This window comes from Lonchura striata, chromosome 12 (genome assembly GCF_046129695.1).
Source record: "Lonchura striata isolate bLonStr1 chromosome 12, bLonStr1.mat, whole genome shotgun sequence".
Classification (NCBI taxonomy): domain Eukaryota; kingdom Metazoa; phylum Chordata; class Aves; order Passeriformes; family Estrildidae; genus Lonchura; species Lonchura striata.
This window is the reverse complement of record NC_134614.1, coordinates 7,614,633-7,631,747: the sequence shown is the minus strand read 5'-3', so window position 1 is coordinate 7,631,747 and position 17,115 is coordinate 7,614,633. Positions and strand designations below refer to the sequence as shown.

Below are 17,115 nucleotides of genomic sequence, written 5' to 3'. Positions count from 1 at the left end.
ACCATGGGGAGAAGAGCAGAGGCTGAATAGTCCCTCACTTCTCCATCAATAGCAAATACCTGCTGCTCTTTAAAGGCACGAGAAACCAGGAGCCAAGGGGATCCCAGGACCAGCAGGGCAGGGGTCTCCCCAGTCAGTGCTTGCACCACAACACCAGAGTCAGAAAAGCTAGGCAAGCTGAGGAACAGCAGCAGCATCACCAAGGCTCCAGGTCACCAGGGAAGCTCATGGCAATAAGGCACGGTGAAAGTTAAGGTGGGGAAAAACCCCTGCAGCCTAGACCCAGCAAACAAAGCAGGTATAGACAAAGACTAAGTGCCCAGAGTTGGGTTTAAATTGAGCCCCTGTGCTAATGAGCAGGCCTGGGTGTGTGGGTGGAAGTCCTACATGAGGCTGGTCAGGGCATTAGGGACACTATGGCCCTGACAGCTGCAGCCCAACAGGGACAGTGTCGTCACAGAGGTGAAAACCTCCTTGTATGAACTGTTATCAAAGTTAATTCCTTGGGAAAAAGCCCACTGTAGCATTGAAAAGGAGGCTGGCAGAGCACTGGCAGTAAAAACCTGCTCACATTGGTTGTGCATTGTGTCGTCTTCCCACAGCTAACAGCAGAAAAGTAGAGCTGGCTATAGGCAAAAGCAAAGGGAACAGCAGCCACCCACAGGTCTGTGACCCAGCTCTTCTCTTGGCAGGAGTTTGCCTTGTCCCCTTGGAGTGTTGTAAATGTTGGTTGTGCCCCTAATAAGGACCAGCTGGGAGCTGCCTGCTGTGAATTTGCTAATGGGCCATCACAAGGTAGTTAAATGATGCATTTGCATCTGCTGGAGCTGTGGGTTTAGCTTTGTCCTGCTCTGTGGGAGGTGTGAGCACTGTAGGTGTCTGGGGTTCACTGCTGGCCTCACAGACATCACTGTTGGAGTGGGTGACTAAGCAGAGTGAGACTGGTTTTAGCCAGCACCTTGCGCTGGGGATTGCCAAGAGCAGCTATATGACATTTTCTAATAAGGTGTTGTCTTGTATTCAGTTGTAAACTTGTTACTTTTAATTCTAAGTATAAAACTGCCCTTCTATGAGCAAAACACCCTGTCTGAATCTTTTTTCCTCCTGTTATATCATCACATCTTTGCTATTTTCTTTACTTTCCTAAACCATAAACTCTTCCAGCGCTGTCTGGAAGAAGTGGTGCCTTGTTTCACCTTCCTGCACCCAGTGTTTGAAAATGGAGTGTTGAAAGCTGAAGAGTGTTTCAAGTGAGCAGCGCTGTGCTGAGTTATGCAGTGACATTACAGCATTTCAGTACTGAAATTCTCCCAGAGCAGCTCAGCACAGGGTTAAGAAACCAAAGCAGAGAGATCTTGCTTTGTCGGGACACTGAATCCCTTCTGGATCGGGCCAGAGCAGAGCAGGCAGCAGAAGTGTTCAAGTTGTTTCTTGTGGTGGGTTTTGCCTTGAGCTTGCCCATGAGGAAGCTCCTTTGCTCCTGCCCGGTCTGGCTGGTTCTCAGCCCCTTCTAGCGGGGGAAGGAGGAGGCTGCAGGCTGAGTGTGGAAGTGCAGGAAATCCAGCCCGGATACCATGACGCTGATTAAATGCCCGTGAGGCTGGAGCACCACAAACCGAACAGGCTGCTCTGAGTTGTGGCTCCCTCGTGACTCCTTGACCAAGTCCTTCAGCACAGAGCTCAAGGATACGTCGTGATATGAGAAATTGAGTGAACTTCTGTTTCTCATTTTCCACTTCCTCCTGCATGACTGCTTGAGCCCTTCTCTCAGGATGAAAACGGCTTGGCAGCACCGTCAGGTTTCCCATCCTGTAGTTGGGATGGGCTCCCCGTGAGGGACTGGCTGGAGTGTCCCCCTTTCTTTCACAATGGAACAGTGCAGCAGCAAGCAAGGGACCAGTGAACAGCGTCTGGAACAAGCGCCAAATAGAGAAAGGAGGAATATCGGAGACTAGTAAAGGCATGTGGAAAAGGAGGCAACTCAGATGTGGTTCATGGTGAATGGTGGTGTGATGCAGAGCACTGTGTGACAACCGTGGCCACAGAAGGTCTTCAGGGAGCACAAGTGGTGTCACCGTGGCACACTGGTGTCTGTGTCTCTTCTGTGGCAGTTGACATAACAGGTTAGACCCCACATTTGAAAGAGAAGGATCTAAGGATGGGCATGTCCACCAGTAGGAAGAATTGTGCTGTCACTAGAGAAGAAATTGCTGTGATATATGGTCCCATTGAACCAAACACACTTGTGCCAATGGTGAGGTTTGATTTATTAATTGCTTTGTATAGGGTGTTATATGCTGACTTGCATCTGCTTGGGTTGAAGACTGAAATCCAGACCTGCTCATCTCACTGAGCATTTGGACTGCACCTTGAAAAAATGTGCTGTTTCTAAGCATTCTGTCACAGGCTTTCAGTTTCCAGAAATCCTGGTCAAATCTTAGGATGAAAGAATCCAGAGCTATTCTAGTATCAGGGTACTGAAGGCAAAGCTGAGTTATCATCATGTAAATGGAATATGTATTTTTCTCTTGCTCTAGAGGGAGCCTTCAGAGAGTCTTGCCCTCTGGCTGAGTAGTTCAGGAGATGCTTCTCTAACTTTCATGGAAAGGTGTTGCAAGGGCATTTTAACTCCCTATGTGTTTTGTAGGTTACATGTTTCAGAGGATTTAATCAGGGATGTGGAGTCCTTTTCAAATCGTCCCTTTTACTCTTTTATAGATCCTGTTATGAGGAAGAAGGCCCAGAGTATCCAGAACAGTACAGACCTCCCAGTCAGGGTACTGAGCATCAGTGCACCAGAGCTACTTCATTGACACTTTTATCTGGGCACAAAACTCAGGACTGAAGTCTGTATGCATTGAGATCAAACTTGATGTTCTGATCAGAAAAGTCATGGAAGGTACCACTTTGAAAGTGCCTTTTCCAAGTGGAATAAAACTTCATAAATTGTGCTCTGCTGGACAAGAAGAACACAGCCAAGTGCAGAAGTGCTCATGGTTATAAGAGAATCAATTAGGGCATGGTGATGAATAATGCATGTGCAGCTTAGGAGAGATGGATGACATCGGTTTTATTTTTGTACTGTTAATTGAGAGTGATTCTAGGACAGAAAAAAAGCACAAAGGGAAGATGAGGAGATTCTGGTCATAGTTTAAGAAGCTGGAAGCTCATCAACAATGCTTCCTGTCCATTAAGCTGTAAAAAACTCAGGAAGAGGAATTGTACTTATGTCCTCTACAGCTCCTAATCCATGTAACTGATACTGCCCAAGAACCCCATTCAGACTGTAAATGATATGAGCATTTAAAGAGTCAGAAGTTGAAGCTCTTGCTTTGAAATCTGATGGCCTTTCTTGTATTAAGACAGTGTCTGTCCTGCTCTTTTGGGATCCAGTTGTAGGGCATCAATCAGTCAGCTTTATTTATCCCTAGAGGTGTGGCTGTGCTGTTCCTTGGATATGTGCAGGGATCTCCAAAGGGGACCCAGTGCAGTGGGGTGTCATAGAAAGCCAGGGACTCAGGTGGGGAATATTCTGTTGCTGTTCACACATTCCACCCCCCATACTGATCTGCAAGCCAAAATCAACTGCTCTTCAGATCTTATGGTTCTCCCCTTGGGTCTGTGCACTGATTGGGTTTAAAAAGCTAAGTGTCAACTCTGAGACTGAAATAACTGCTGTAGGCTAGAGCAGGAGCCTAGCAAAGCAGGAGTGCTCCATGTCCCTTTGCTTTGGTGCTCCCCAACACCCAGCTACAGGAATTTCCCAATGCTTGGATGCTGCCCAGCTCAGAACATAATCTGCTGAAGGTGCCCTGTCGTATTCAGCTGAGGCACAGGACATGAGGGAAGGGCAGAGGTCCCTTGTTGTGGTGAACACCCAGCCACTAGCCTGAGGAACAGTGCTGGTTGTTTGTAGAGCACTTCTGTTGATGGCTGATATGTGAAAGGCTGCAAAAGCACTTGGGGGGTTGTGTAGGTGGCTGCTCCACTGAAGTAATGGGGCAACCACTGATCCCACCTAGAAGATTTCTGACCATTTCTTTATTTGCCTATTAAGGGAGAAGTCACAGTTACAAACGAATCCTCCACCAGAGATGGTAAAGGATAGCTGGTGCCTATCCTTTAGGAGCCATAGCTGTTGTGTGTGGTGGGACTTGAGGGTATTTCCTCAGTAGAAATAACACCTAAGTTTGCTACCCCAGTTCTCTCTGGATGACGCAACTCCAGCGTCAGTGTTGCAAACCAGCAGCCATAACCCCCACTTGCTGCTTGGACTGAATGTTTTTGGTTGTGGCATCAGTGGGTGTCCTGAGGCTGCAGCACGAGCTGCCTGCTGGGGAAGTGTGGGAGATGTGGAGCTGTGTGAAGGGATGAGCTCTGCAGTGGGATGTGCAGGCAGCTCCCTGTGCAGACCCAGCACAAGGTGTCCACCAGACAACATGTGTGTCCCACTGCAAACATTCGTTGGCTGTGAAAGATAGTGCTTGTACATCTACAGAAACCAAGGATAACCTTCTAGGCTTTCTGTTTTAGCTAACTCAATAGAAATAAGGAGGAGGTGCTTAGCTGCTGGAGTGCTCAAAGGACTGGCCTATGTAGCAGCCACCCTTAGCTGGGCTGTGCTTGTCTGTGTTGCTGTGGGGCAAATGCCTAAAATATAACACATTAAAAGCCCATAAGAACTCCTCGCTGCTCTGCTGGGGGCATTCTGCCTGCTTTAACTTGGACTTGTTCTGTTGCTTCTGAGGTCTCTGCCACTCATTGCTCTCTCTGAAGGTCTCAGGCTGAGGCAGGGAAGGAAAATCTGGACTTTCATATCAGGTTTAACAGCAGATGGCCCCATAGAGGATTTGGATGTGTCTGGATGGGTAGAAGGGTAAAAGTTTACTGTGATCCCTTTGTGCCTTTGCCAAGTACTCTGGGACACACTGTTTGTGAGATAACTCTGTGATGCTGTGGCCTTTTTATTTTGGATCAGCTCTGGCTTCCCTGAAACCCAGGAGGCCCCTGAAGTACTCACAGCTGAGTTACACTGATGATGCTCAGGTTGCTGGTACATACCCAGGCCCAGACACCAGTCTCCCACTTGTATTTTTCTTGCTCTGGCTATTTGCACATGGGAGAACCAGACAGGGACTTTCCCTGCTGGACTTGTCCTTTTTGTTCCCTGTAACAGATGAAAACGCAGAACTCAGGTTGCTGTGCAGGCTGGGCATCTCAGTGTGGTGTCAGCAGTGTCCTGGCAGTGACAGAGGCCATGGGCACGCTGGGCTCTGTCTGTGGGACCACAGCCAGTCCATGGAGATGAGCAAGGAACTCACCTTTTCCTCAGCACTCATATCTGAAATGCTGCCTTCGCTTTTGGATAATTCTGGTATGTGAGACTTTCAATTTTAAAGAACCCTGGGGAAGCTGCAGAAAGGTTGGGGCTTAACAGGCTGAGGGAAGTGGGAATGTCGAGCTGGAGCAGAGTTTGGGTGGGCTGAGTGGTGGTTGCCCAGGGCCTGTGGGCAGGGTATGGAGGCAGCAGAGGCAGGCTCGTGGCAGGAGAACGGGGCACAGCAGTGGTGAACATCAATGGTCCTGTGTCACCGGGTACAGAGAAAGTTCTCTCCTGTGAAGAGCCCGGCGCCAGAGCAGGGGCCCGGAGAGCCATGGGTTTTTATGCATGCGAAGGGCTTTAACCCCGAGGTGCCAAGGCCCGGAGCTGAGCTCCTCATTGTCCCCGCCTCGGAGAGGGCCCCGAGGCTGCTCAGCCTTAATGACCACGGGTCCCTCTGGCTAATTAGCAGCTTTCCGCGGGCGGTGGGGGCTTGCCCCTTGCAGTCGCTCTCCTCACAGCCCATGGCAGCGGCAGCAGCAGCCCGGGCCCCGCATCCCGCCCCATCCCGCCCCAGCCCCGGCACCCCTCGGGCCGGGGGGAACCTTTCTGCGCCCTGCGGAACCTTCGCGGCGGAGGCGCCTGTTGCTGCCCGGGGGACGAGGCGGGCGCTGCGACGGGGGGCGGCCCCGAGCGGCGGCCCCGAGCGGCGGCGGAGCCCGAGGAGCGGCGGAGGCGGGAGGAGGCGGCGGGGCGGCCGCAGCGCCCGGAGCTCCCGGCGCCGCCGCAGCTGCCGGGGCCGCCGGGCCGCAGCCCCCGCCCGCCGCCCAGGTGAGAGCGCAGCGCTGCGGGGCCGCCGCCACGATGGGAGCGGGCCGGGCAGGGGCGCGCCGGCCGAGGCCCGCCCGCCCCGCCGGGGGTGTGCGCGGGGCGCCCGCCCGGCCCGCGGGGGGCGCCGGGGGGGGGGCGGCGGAGCGGCTCCCGCGGCCCGAGGGGCCGGAGCGGTGCGGGGGTGGGAGGGCGGAGGGGCGGTGCTGCCCGGCCGCCCGGGGGGCGGGTCCCGGTGCGGGGCGAGGAGCCGGGGGCTGCGGGGCTGGGCCCGGGGCTGAGGCTGCACCCGCCACCGGGAGTGGGGCGGCCGGCCCGGGGCTCGCCTGGCCCCGCGTCGGGGCCTGGACTGTGGGGGAGCCGGGGGTGCGCACGCCCCCCGTGAGTGCCGCGGCTCCCGGGGTCCGCCCGTGCTGGCGGCGCGGTGCTGAGACGGAAGGGCCGGCGGTGCCCGGGCACAGCGGCTGCCGCGCTCTGCCCTGGCCGAGCAGCAGTGATGTGTGGGATTGGTAAACATGGTCTGTGGGACTGGTAAACAGACATGCAAAGTCATAATTTATTGTCTGTGTGAGACTTGTTTGTGAGCTGCGGAAGGGGAAGGCTCGGTGTGCCGACCGGTGCTGCTGATCCTGTTACCTCTCCTCTCCGGATCCTGTCTCCAGCTTGTTAACTTGCTCCCTCCGAGGAATGGGGTGTGTGTTTCAGTGCTCACATTTGAGAGATGCTTGTAAACTCCATTGAAATCCCATCCTGTCTCTTAGTCGATTGGTACAAAACTGGTGCTTTAAAAAGTTTACTACATCCCTCCAGTCTATGTGCAGGCAGGGGAATTTTGGTTTAAAAAACCAAAAAGAAAAACCCCAAACCCAAAACATTAAACAGGAAAAACCCAAAGAATAAAAGGAAGTAACAGTTCTTTTTTTCCTTTTTAAAAATGCTAATAAGATGGTTACATTTGCTTGTCTTTATAACTGTTAACATTGGATATCCTTTGTATGGTTATGCAAGCATCATACTTGGTGAATAATCACGTAGCCTATAGGAAATCATTGCAGAAACTTCTGTGTTGGTTCGAGATGTTCTGCTGCCTGACTGAAGGTGGTAGCTCCCCTTCCTGACTTAGAGTAATGGGCCTTGTGAGTGGTCTCTCTGTGCTTCAGTGCAGAATCAATTAATTTAGAATAACAGCCTTTGTTTAAGTTGCTCTGCTCTAGGGGCAGCAGCACCCAGCAGAAGAATAAAAACAAAACAGTCTGCTTAGACCACTGCAGGTGCTCCTGGTGGGAGCTGGTGTGGTTTTGGTTTGCTAAGTGAGGCTTCTTTTCCCAGCTGTGGAGCTGTAGACCCTGAATATACAGAGAGAACAATGCAACTTCTTACCCTGTGCCTTTACAGCATCAGAATGTAGGGGTTGTTCCTTGAGGGTAGGTGCTGAATGTGAAGTTTTCAAGAAATATACAGTTGCTACTTTAAGGAAGAGCTATTGTGGATGTGTGACATTTTCTGCCTTGGAGTAAACACCACCTTCTCCCAGAAAAGCTCTGAATGTTTAGGCACTGGGTTCCACTTGTTCTGCACTCAGTGGTAACTTCTGTGCCTGTAAAATCTCATGGAATTCCTGATGTGATACCCTATTGCAGATCCTGCGTGGGAACCCATGGTCTTGTGAGGAGATGAACCATACAGCATGGGTTTGTCTTCTCTCTACAGTGGTTGCATTTTAGTGAAGATTTGAAAGGTATAACCTGGCATAGTAAATTTGTAACAGGATATTGTGGTGTTCTCTGGGATCCAAGCTGACATTGTGGAATAATTCAGACTGGAAAGGGCCTCAAGAGATGTCTAGTCCAACCTGCTGCTCAAAGTGGGATGTACACCAAGGTCAGACCAGGACTTTGTTCATTCAGGTCTTAAACAAAGGTTTGTCAGCTTCTGTGTCCTTGCTCTGGTGCTTGACTGTCCTCACCAGGAAAGACCTTTTCTCTAGGTCGGGTCACACCTGCACCATTGTAGTTTGTGTCCGATGTCCTGCCGAGTGCCCCTGTGCACAGACCCCCTGTAGGTCCAGCAGATCGTCTGTCAGCTCCTCAAAGCCTTTTCTTCTCTGATCTGGATCTCCCACAGCCTCTCTTCATGCAGCTTTGTCCCTCTGAGCATCTTGGTAGCCCTCCACCAAACCCACTCTGGTTTATCAGTGCCTAGCATGTACTGGGGGTGCCCAAAACTGCCTGTGGTGTTTGCAGTGGCTCTGAGAAGTGCCGAGTGCCAGGAGCTGTGGTTTCCCTGGGTCAGGGTGGCTGTGCTCCTGCTGGTACAGCCCAGTGCTATCACCAGGTGTTGCATTTCTTGTGTGCAGGGATGTATTTGTACCACCGATGTCTCTCACGCTCCTGCCACACAGCTGTACACAGAGCCTCATTCATGTGCACACACACAGCAGCTCTGAGCAGTCAGCAGTAGTTGTTCCATCCTTCTCCACTTATTCCAGTTATCACTAATATGACTCTTGGCTCCCTGGCTCCCTTTCTTAAGTCTTCTGCTCTCACAGGTACCCTGGGTTCCCAGTTGACAGGTCTGCCCGTTGCCTTGCCTTCACTTCGTTTCTCAAGATTTTGTCCTTTGAAACATTTCTTTGAGATGTATCAAGTTACTGTGCTAGGAAGGGAGTGGCAGGCTTTCCCATGGGGATGGAGTTAAATCCCATATGATCAAATCCAGAATGTAACAATGCAGAAAGTGCTTTCAAGTATGGTGGTTTATGGGTGTCACTTGAATGAAGCAGTTGGGTACAAGGTTTTTAAGAGTGCTGTTAGTTACCATGCAACAATGTTCCTGTAATTTCTCTGGGCTTGTTTCCATCAGGTGCCTAGAAGTTTTTGGGATACAATACCCTGTGGAGTAATATTCTCTGCTAACATAGTCTCTTATTTTAAAGCTAATTCTCTAGAACTTAGGTTCTGCAAAGGTTAAGTACTGTTTACTATTCCTAGAGCCTTGGTACAGATATAGAGACATGTTTTCTGCTTACACAAAATAATTTCTGTATTATGTTTACCTGATTGTTGAGTTAATTACAGCTGAACTTGTTTCAGAGAATGCTCATCTCAAGACAAGAATTTGTTGTGTTTAAGCAATATTTTAGCTATATAAAAATAATTTATAGAGAGCTGGGGTTTCTCTTGCAACCCAAATCACTGCTTATTGAGTACTTTTGCCAGCACAGAAGATGACTTGTGTGGAATCTGATATTTTTAATAATTTGAAACAATGAATGAAAATTGTGTTTCTTGTTAACTTTTAGAAACCTCACACTTAATTTTTAGGGCTTTATGCTTATTAAGAAACAATCTTAAAGATGAAGGGGAATGATGAAATAATAAATAATCATTTGTTGTTTGAGAAAGGGACAGAATTAGCTGATGAAATCAAGTGTCATTATAGCCTGGGAGAAGAAAGAAGGTGGAATTACAAGTAGCCATGAGAAGGTAAAATTTATTGAACAGGCACCTTTAGAAGCTGGTTGAGTTTCTGAGAATATGGTGATATTGTTTTGTTGCTTGTTTTTTATAAGTCATCATGTTTTAAAATCAGCTTGCTGGTGGCATGACATTGATCAGTATTTTGTATGTGATAACCAGCAAATGCCAACTGCACATTTGCTGATTTGTATATCTGAAGTTGAAACAAGTTTTGAGGGGGAATAAAAAGGTGGAAAAGTATATATTGCTTTCATTCATGCAGATATAAAACTGCATAAGAATATCAGTAAGATTTGTTACTTTGAAACGTATCTCAAGGTATAGAAAATAACCTTTCAGAAATTCTTAAAGGTCAGATGCACCATTGATTCAATTTATGCCTGATGTGAAGTAGCAGAATTTCTGTGCAGTCCTGTGAGCAAGGCTGCTTCAGTGCTATTGCAATCTCAGAGCAGCTGCAGTAACTGAAATCTTGCTCTTACTCAGTGGTAGTGCTGGAGTTGGGGTCAGTCTGACACCTCCAAAAATCTTGTGTCATTTCAGAGTTATCTGTGGCTCACTTGAAGGGTTACATCCATCACTTTGACCTCATAGCAGCATTTTCAGTGTGCTCTAAAACCTGCAAGGAGGAGCAGTGATTTGAAACCCTCTGGGGTGGCCTGTCAGCTTGTCCCAAAGCTGCTGTTCTGAGAGTGTATCTGCAAGTTGAAATGCACAAAGAAAGGAAGAGTGATCCAAGTTTGTGTTAGTGACAGTCAGTTATTCAAGCATTGGGAACAATGTAAAGGCTGGTAGGGACTTGTCTGGAGGAAGTATTGATCCTGTGCTGGGGAAAAGTGCTGAATAACTTCATGACTGAAGATATTATACAAAGATGCAGAAATCTTTAGGGGAAGACTTTCAGCCAGTTGCTTTGAAACCAGGCTGAAGAAATCTGTTAGATGCAATCAGTGCAGCTTGCATAAACACAGAGTGCAGCATTCAAACCATACAAAACTGTGCCCTCTACTACTGCCCTAAATCCTAAGAGGAATTTCTGAGCTGCAAAGTGCAGTTAGCATTTTCTTCTTGGACACCTATTTGAAGCAGAGGAGATTTGATGAGATGAATTAGCTTCTTGCTGGTAAGACTTAAATTACTCTCTCCTCCTTCTCTGCATGTGCACTCACAATGGTACTGGTAGGAGCTAGCCAAGAATTAAGCATATTAGCAAAATTTCTCTTCTGCCACTGTAACTGTTTTTATGCTGGTGGATGGCACATAAATAGAAAACCAAAGGTGGAAAAGCTCAACATGCCCACGTGCTTTCCTGGGTTACAAATACATTAAAACTTACACTGAACCAGGAGGACTTTGGTCGAGTCAAGTGCAAAACAACATGCTTTATATAAGAGAGGCACTAAATTTATAAAAGCAACTAAAGGGGTTTTGTAGTGATTTGGCAGAAAACTTTACTCTGGTGTTCTCTGTGGCAAACCAGCTTGATGTAACTAACAAAGAAGTGGAGCTATGCAAGGGCAGAATTGACCAACAAAAATGTAGAACCTGGCTGGTTCTCCTACAAACAAGGAGTTTGTAGTGCAGACATAGGATAGGAAATAATTGAAACACGGTGGAAGTAACATAATTTTACTTGTACTATCTTCTCTTCACAGTGAAAGTTTTTATCTAAAATTCTTGTGAAGAGAACTTTTCTAGCCCAGCAGAACTATGAAAATGACAATTTAGAGACATAGTAATTCACCAAAGATTTTCTCCAGTTTCTCAAGTCTTACCCAGAACGTCAGCATCAATGAATTGTGGGTTATTATATTTGGAGTTGTTGAATCCAGAATAAATAGGTTGTTAAAATGTATTGATCTTATGTGAATTGCTCTGTTTGTTGCTCATACAACAACAAGCAACCAAATCCTAAACCAAGCAAAATCCTTGGGCCTGTCAAAGCCTGGTAGTGGATAGTGGAGCACAGGTGCTCTGTCACCTGCTGAGTCAACATGGAAAATGGAATGTTGCTCCAAAAGGAATTGATTTAGGAGGGCTGCTGGTGGGATTTACTCAAAATTAGTGAAGCAAGAGACTGTTATGTGGCTGGGGAGTAGCAGTGCTCTGGAAGATCGAAAAATTCTAATTAAATCTCTTGTATCAAACACATACATACAAATGGGATTTGTGTGGTAATTGTATTCCCATGACTGTTTCACTCAGTGAGGGTGTTGTTGGAAAGTGAATCTTGTTCAACAGATACAGTTTCATGTATGATCTGTGAGTCAACAACTGGATTAAAAACAGTGGATGTGGAAAATAGAATATGAATGGAGGATTTTTTCAGGGATTTATAGTAGGTCCAGAGCTTTGTAGTATTTTTGTCAGTGGCCTGGAAGAAAACATGAAATTAGAGCTATTCAAATTTGTGGATTATGTAAAAGTTGTGCCTGAGTGGTGAAGCATGAAGAAGGAACAGCAGCTGTACAGTGTCCTCTGAATTGTTTGGGTAACTGGGTTTAATATGGCCAAATGTTTTCATAGAGCTGGAGCATGTTATGGGAAAGACTGGAGGCTATAGGTTTAGAATACAGAATTATGCTTCCAGAAACCAGTGACCTTGGAAAGGATGGCAGGAGAAGAGCAGATATATGGCAGTGTGTCCTCAGAGCTTAAAATAAGCTAATTAATTTTTTAAATACTAACGTACATTCATAATAACAGGAAATACTGAATGAGGACAGAGAGGTGAAATCAGTTGCAGAGTGTTTTGACAGGGCTTAATGTTGGTGTTTTCAAAGAGATGTTCAAAGACAAGAAAGATGTAGTGTTCAATGTTATTTGAGGGATTGAACTGCTCATTATAAACTTTTTCTTGAACTGCTCAATTGGTTTAGCCTATAATAAGGTATTTTAAAGTTTCTCAATTTTCTTTGGGCAGAATGGGCTGTGTACCAAAGGGCTCTTTAATTTAGTGGAAAAAGATACAATAGCAGCCAGTGCCTGGAAGTTAAAAAGATTGTTTCAAATTAGGAAAAAGCACAGATTGTTAGCAGTGAATGTGATCAACCACTGAAGAAATTCGGAAGATGCTTGTAAGTATTAAGGAAAATTAGGATGTCTCCATCTCTCAAAGTCATCAAGTCAGGTGGAGTACCATTTGGAAGATATGGGTGAGGAAATGCACTAAAATGTACAAGTGTACCTGACACCATACGAGTGCAGGGGCACTGGCACTTGCTAAACAGATCTCACCCAGTGTTCAGACTCTTTCTTCCTGCACATGCTAGAGTCACTCAGAGGATCTGGTTGTTATATTACAGCACTCCCTTAAATCTATTAAGTGTATATTTTCACTTGAGGGAATAAATGTGCTTATATGCACCATGTACTTAAATGAAATCAAATATTTGTAATCTCTTTTTTTTGGAAGCACTGTCATTTTTGGTGATGGGGAGAGAAAAGGGCTGTATGTGGAAGGACAGGGGTGGCTGTTTCATTTCCTGAAGAGGTTGGAATATATTCCAAGTGTTTTTCCTCAAAAAAAATCTTGTAATGTTCTCTGAAGATGTGTAGTAGTGAGTAGTCTTTACATTCTGTAGAAATTGCTTTTCATTGGGGGAAGAAATTGGATGTGCTCTTGCTGGCAGAGGTAGCTGGGTGTGGATGCATAAGGATGTTGTGCCTTGTGTGTCTCTGCTAGTATGAAATCAATGTGTCCCCTGTTCACCAGAGGAATGGTTTCTGCTGTGTTCTGTCTGCCAAAGCAGTGAAGGATGGAGAGAGGAAAAATCCATGGGTCCTCTCCTGCCTTGACCATTAGGGTGATTACTGGTTGTCTGTGGATTCTCTGTGCACAGTTGGTTTGGGATGTTTTCCTAAGCCCTTCTGGAAGTACAATGGGAACAAATTTGGCTGTGACAGCAGCTTGTGCCTGGTAGGCACCTTTGCAGACATCCTGATCCTTTCCCCATCACAGCACGGGTGTGTGCCCAGTCATGTGTCAGAGCAAGGGCCATGGGAAATGCAGGAGCTGGATGCTCTGCTCGTGGCAGATTGTCCTGGATGGTCTTTCCCCAGGCACTGCCTCAACTTCAGCAGGGAATGTGTGCCTTCACCAGCAGCCCTTGTGCAGAAGGGATGTTCAGCAAGCATCAGATGTAATCTGTCTGTTCTGGACATCTGGGTTTGGGGAAGGGTCAGCCCTGTAAGAAGTAACTTCTTTTATCACTGAAAGAGGCTGTCCTGCTGAAAGAAGCTACCTCCTTGGACCATTTTCCAGCCAAGTGTTACCTTTTCCCCTCTAAGATTTATTTTAATATTTTGGGAAGGTCTTGTATTCTTTTTTTTTTTTTTTTTTTTTTCTCACTCCTGAGCTGGCCTGTGCAGGAAGACTTAGAGGTAAATCCTTCTGTTGCAGGAAGTTGTTTATCTTTCAATTTCCTTGCAGCTTGGAGGGGGTGTGTCTCCTCTGCATTTCTTGCTCTCCTTTCTGTTATCTTGTCTGACCCATTTTGCTGACAAAGAGAAGGAAGGCAGTGAAGAGAGACCGAAGTGGTTATAAGTAAACAGTTTCTTTACCTTCCCTCACTCTCTGCAATGATCTGCTGGCTTCTCTTTGCAGTTGCTTTATGGCAGGGAAGATTGAAGGTGAACAGAGTTAATTGTGTGGGAGTCTGTATAAGATTTTGTGGATTGGAGGAGATTGTAAAACTTGGGAGATAAGGATTTCAGTTTTTTGGTTTTTTTTTTTTTTTTTTTTTTGTTTTTGTTTTTTTTTTTTAAATTTCATTTGGTCTTAATGTGCTGGAACTCCTCCTGTATCCTATATCAGACAGGTATCTTGCTCATAGTTGCTGGGGGGACCTGTCACTTCTCACTTTTATCTATGCTTGGCTGTGATATTATTTAGTATAAGCTATAGAATATGAAAAAGTTTACCTGTGGCCTGGATCAGAAAATTGAGACCAACAGCAGTGGTCTCTGGAGTGGCAACTGCATTCCTATAAGAAAAAAGGATGAGAGAAGACTTTGAGGACCTCATGTCAAGGGTGTTTATGCCTCCTTGAACAGTTTGGGTGAAGTTCAAGTGTTGAGTGAAACAAACACAAAGCAAACACAGGGGATGTGCATGAGAGGCTACATACACCCATATATATTTTTGGCCAGATCCCCACAGTGGCTCTTGGTTGCATTTTGGGGCAAGGTTCTAGGACAGCCCAGGAATATCTGCTTATCCCAGATGTAATAAGATACAACAAGAAAATCAAGAAAGGCAGAGGGCTAAAGAAAGTGATTCTCTTATTCAAGTACTAAAAATCAGCCCTTGATCTTTGGAAGGGGGGAATCATCATGGGCAAAGTAAATTCCTCTCATGAGGTTCAAGAAATTACCCATTTGTTCTCATGGTACAGATTGTGTCACTTCCCTTTGTCACCCCATAGAGGTGTTCCTTTAACATGTCCCCCTTATCCTGCCTTTTCTGGTGCCCACGTGTAGTTGGAAGGACCTGTTTACAGAGGCTCTCATTAAAGATGCTACATGCTAAGGATTTACATGAGGAGGTGTATTTTGCTTTGAGCTTTGGGCAGTTTAAGAGTATTTGCTGTGGGGAGAGAGATGTGCACAGCAAGAGTGTCTGACTGCATGATAATACTTTATGATATTTCTGTGCTTTGAGTGGCAATTGCATTGGTTTTGAATTGAAGAAATCCAGCAAAATGTAGTTCAGAACCAATTTACACAAACCACATAGTGATGCCTTGACTACTCAAAGCAAGAGACAATTGAGAAGATTATCTCACCTTGCCTACATGCACCATCCTTTGGGCTGCAGTTTTGAAGGCAAGGAAGCTTTGTCATGAGGATCATCTCACTTTCTCAAATAGAAATGCTGTCTGTGCTCTGCGCTGGAGCATTATCTGGCTGCTTAGAACATGGCCTTGGTGACAGTGACTCCAGCTTGATCAGCCCATACCCAGGGCTGCATGTTCTCACCCTCTCACTGTTTCTTTTCCCCCTTTGTGCCTGCACAGCTGGTCATGCAAGTTTGTGGTAGATCACATTTGGGAACTGAATTTTGATTCCAGGTTGGTTTTCAGCTGAATCAGATTGCTGTCCAGCCATGCAGAGGGGTTGTGCTGGCACAGTGTGGGAGCAGTGTGTGAGTTGGGAAAAGAGCAGCTGCTGCAGAAAATGTGTCCGAGGTCTGGGAGGCTGCAGTCAGCAAGAGGGAAAATGGGTAATTTAATCAAGGCCAAATGTTTATTACCCTTCTGGTGCTTGTGAAGTCTGAAAACTCTGTCAGTGTCAAAGCACATCTCTGTCTCTCTAATTGGTGGGTTTAGCATCAGGGTTTGGTTGCCATCTTCTGTTTAGTGTGCTCTTTTATTCAGTCTTTGCATTTATTATTTGCATCACTCACTGATGGAAGCAAAGGAACAGCATTGCTAGTCTAATGTAACTGCCCAGAGGTTTGATTACTCTTGCAGCATTGCTACTTAACACTTGTGTGAAAAGGCAGCTGGCTGTGGCTTCTCCTTTCCCAAAGTAGTGCAAATGCTGTATATTCCTTCCTTAAAACAAGTGCCCAGGTTATGGAATGCACCTCAGCAACCAAACACAAGCTTCCGGGCATAGGAAGTAAGGAAAATCAGCTTGCTTTTGTAGGGGATGTTGGGGTGGAGGAGATAGCAGAAACAAAGAATATTTTCTTAAATTGAGAAGTTGTTGTAGGAGTGGTGACATCAGTTGGATTTTAGTAGGTGTCAAGGAATTTAGGGAACAGGACCAAGAAATAAACCTTACAAGACCAGTGCCTTTTTGTGCTTAGCTATGAAGTGTAACATAGGCTCTGAATAGGGAGCAACAGTTGCTTTGAAAACTGGGTGTCAGGGTGATTGTTGCATGGAATAGAGAAGATTTGGAAATGAAGGAGTGCATTTGAGATCAGATATTTGGGGAAAAGCTGTTATCCCAGAAGAGATTTTTTTCCCTGATTTTTTTTCCCTCAGTCTTGGTATGTGGTCCTCTTATCTCTGGAGAAGAATTTCCTCAGGAAGCTGTTTTTTCTTGGTGTGGGGAGCTCTTAATTCTGGACAATTCATAGTAAGATTCACCCTAGCCAGCATTTTTAAGTTTCTGTCAACTGTGACTTCACATCCTGTTCTCCAATGAATGGGAGAAGTTCAGGTCTGTGATCTGAATTTGTTTATTTTATAGTGACAATAATCAACTGCTTGAGAGAAGACCCAGATAATGAGTAGAGAACACTGGAGGAGTGGGTGATCTGCTTAGTCACACAGACTGTGTCGAAACATGCCATTTTTTTCTCCCTTACAAAAAATTGTTTAGAGGTACCTTTTCCTTCCTCTTGTACTTATCATAGCACTTACAAAAAGCAAGAGAGGAGATCTTATATTTCAATTAAATCAATAATTCTGGTCACTAAAATGCTTATTTTAACAGAACGAGATACTCTTTCTCTTTGTGAACATCTATCCCTTT

General features: G+C 46.1%; 1 protein-coding gene across 3 annotated transcripts in view; it reads left to right on the top strand.

The window, feature by feature from the left end:
- The first annotated feature begins 5,287 nt into the window (after positions 1-5,287).
- Positions 5,288-17,115, top strand: part of RAD54L2 (RAD54 like 2) — a 66,874-nt gene continuing 55,046 nt past the window's right edge. For 2 of the 3 annotated variants that reach the window (XM_021529164.2, XM_021529167.3), the window contains exon 1: positions 6,083-6,151. The gene's annotated coding sequence lies outside the window, so the exon portion shown is untranslated. Of the gene's footprint in view, positions 5,375-6,082; positions 6,152-17,115 lie in introns of those variants that run through there. The other variant, XM_021529165.2, reaches the window with a different exon arrangement.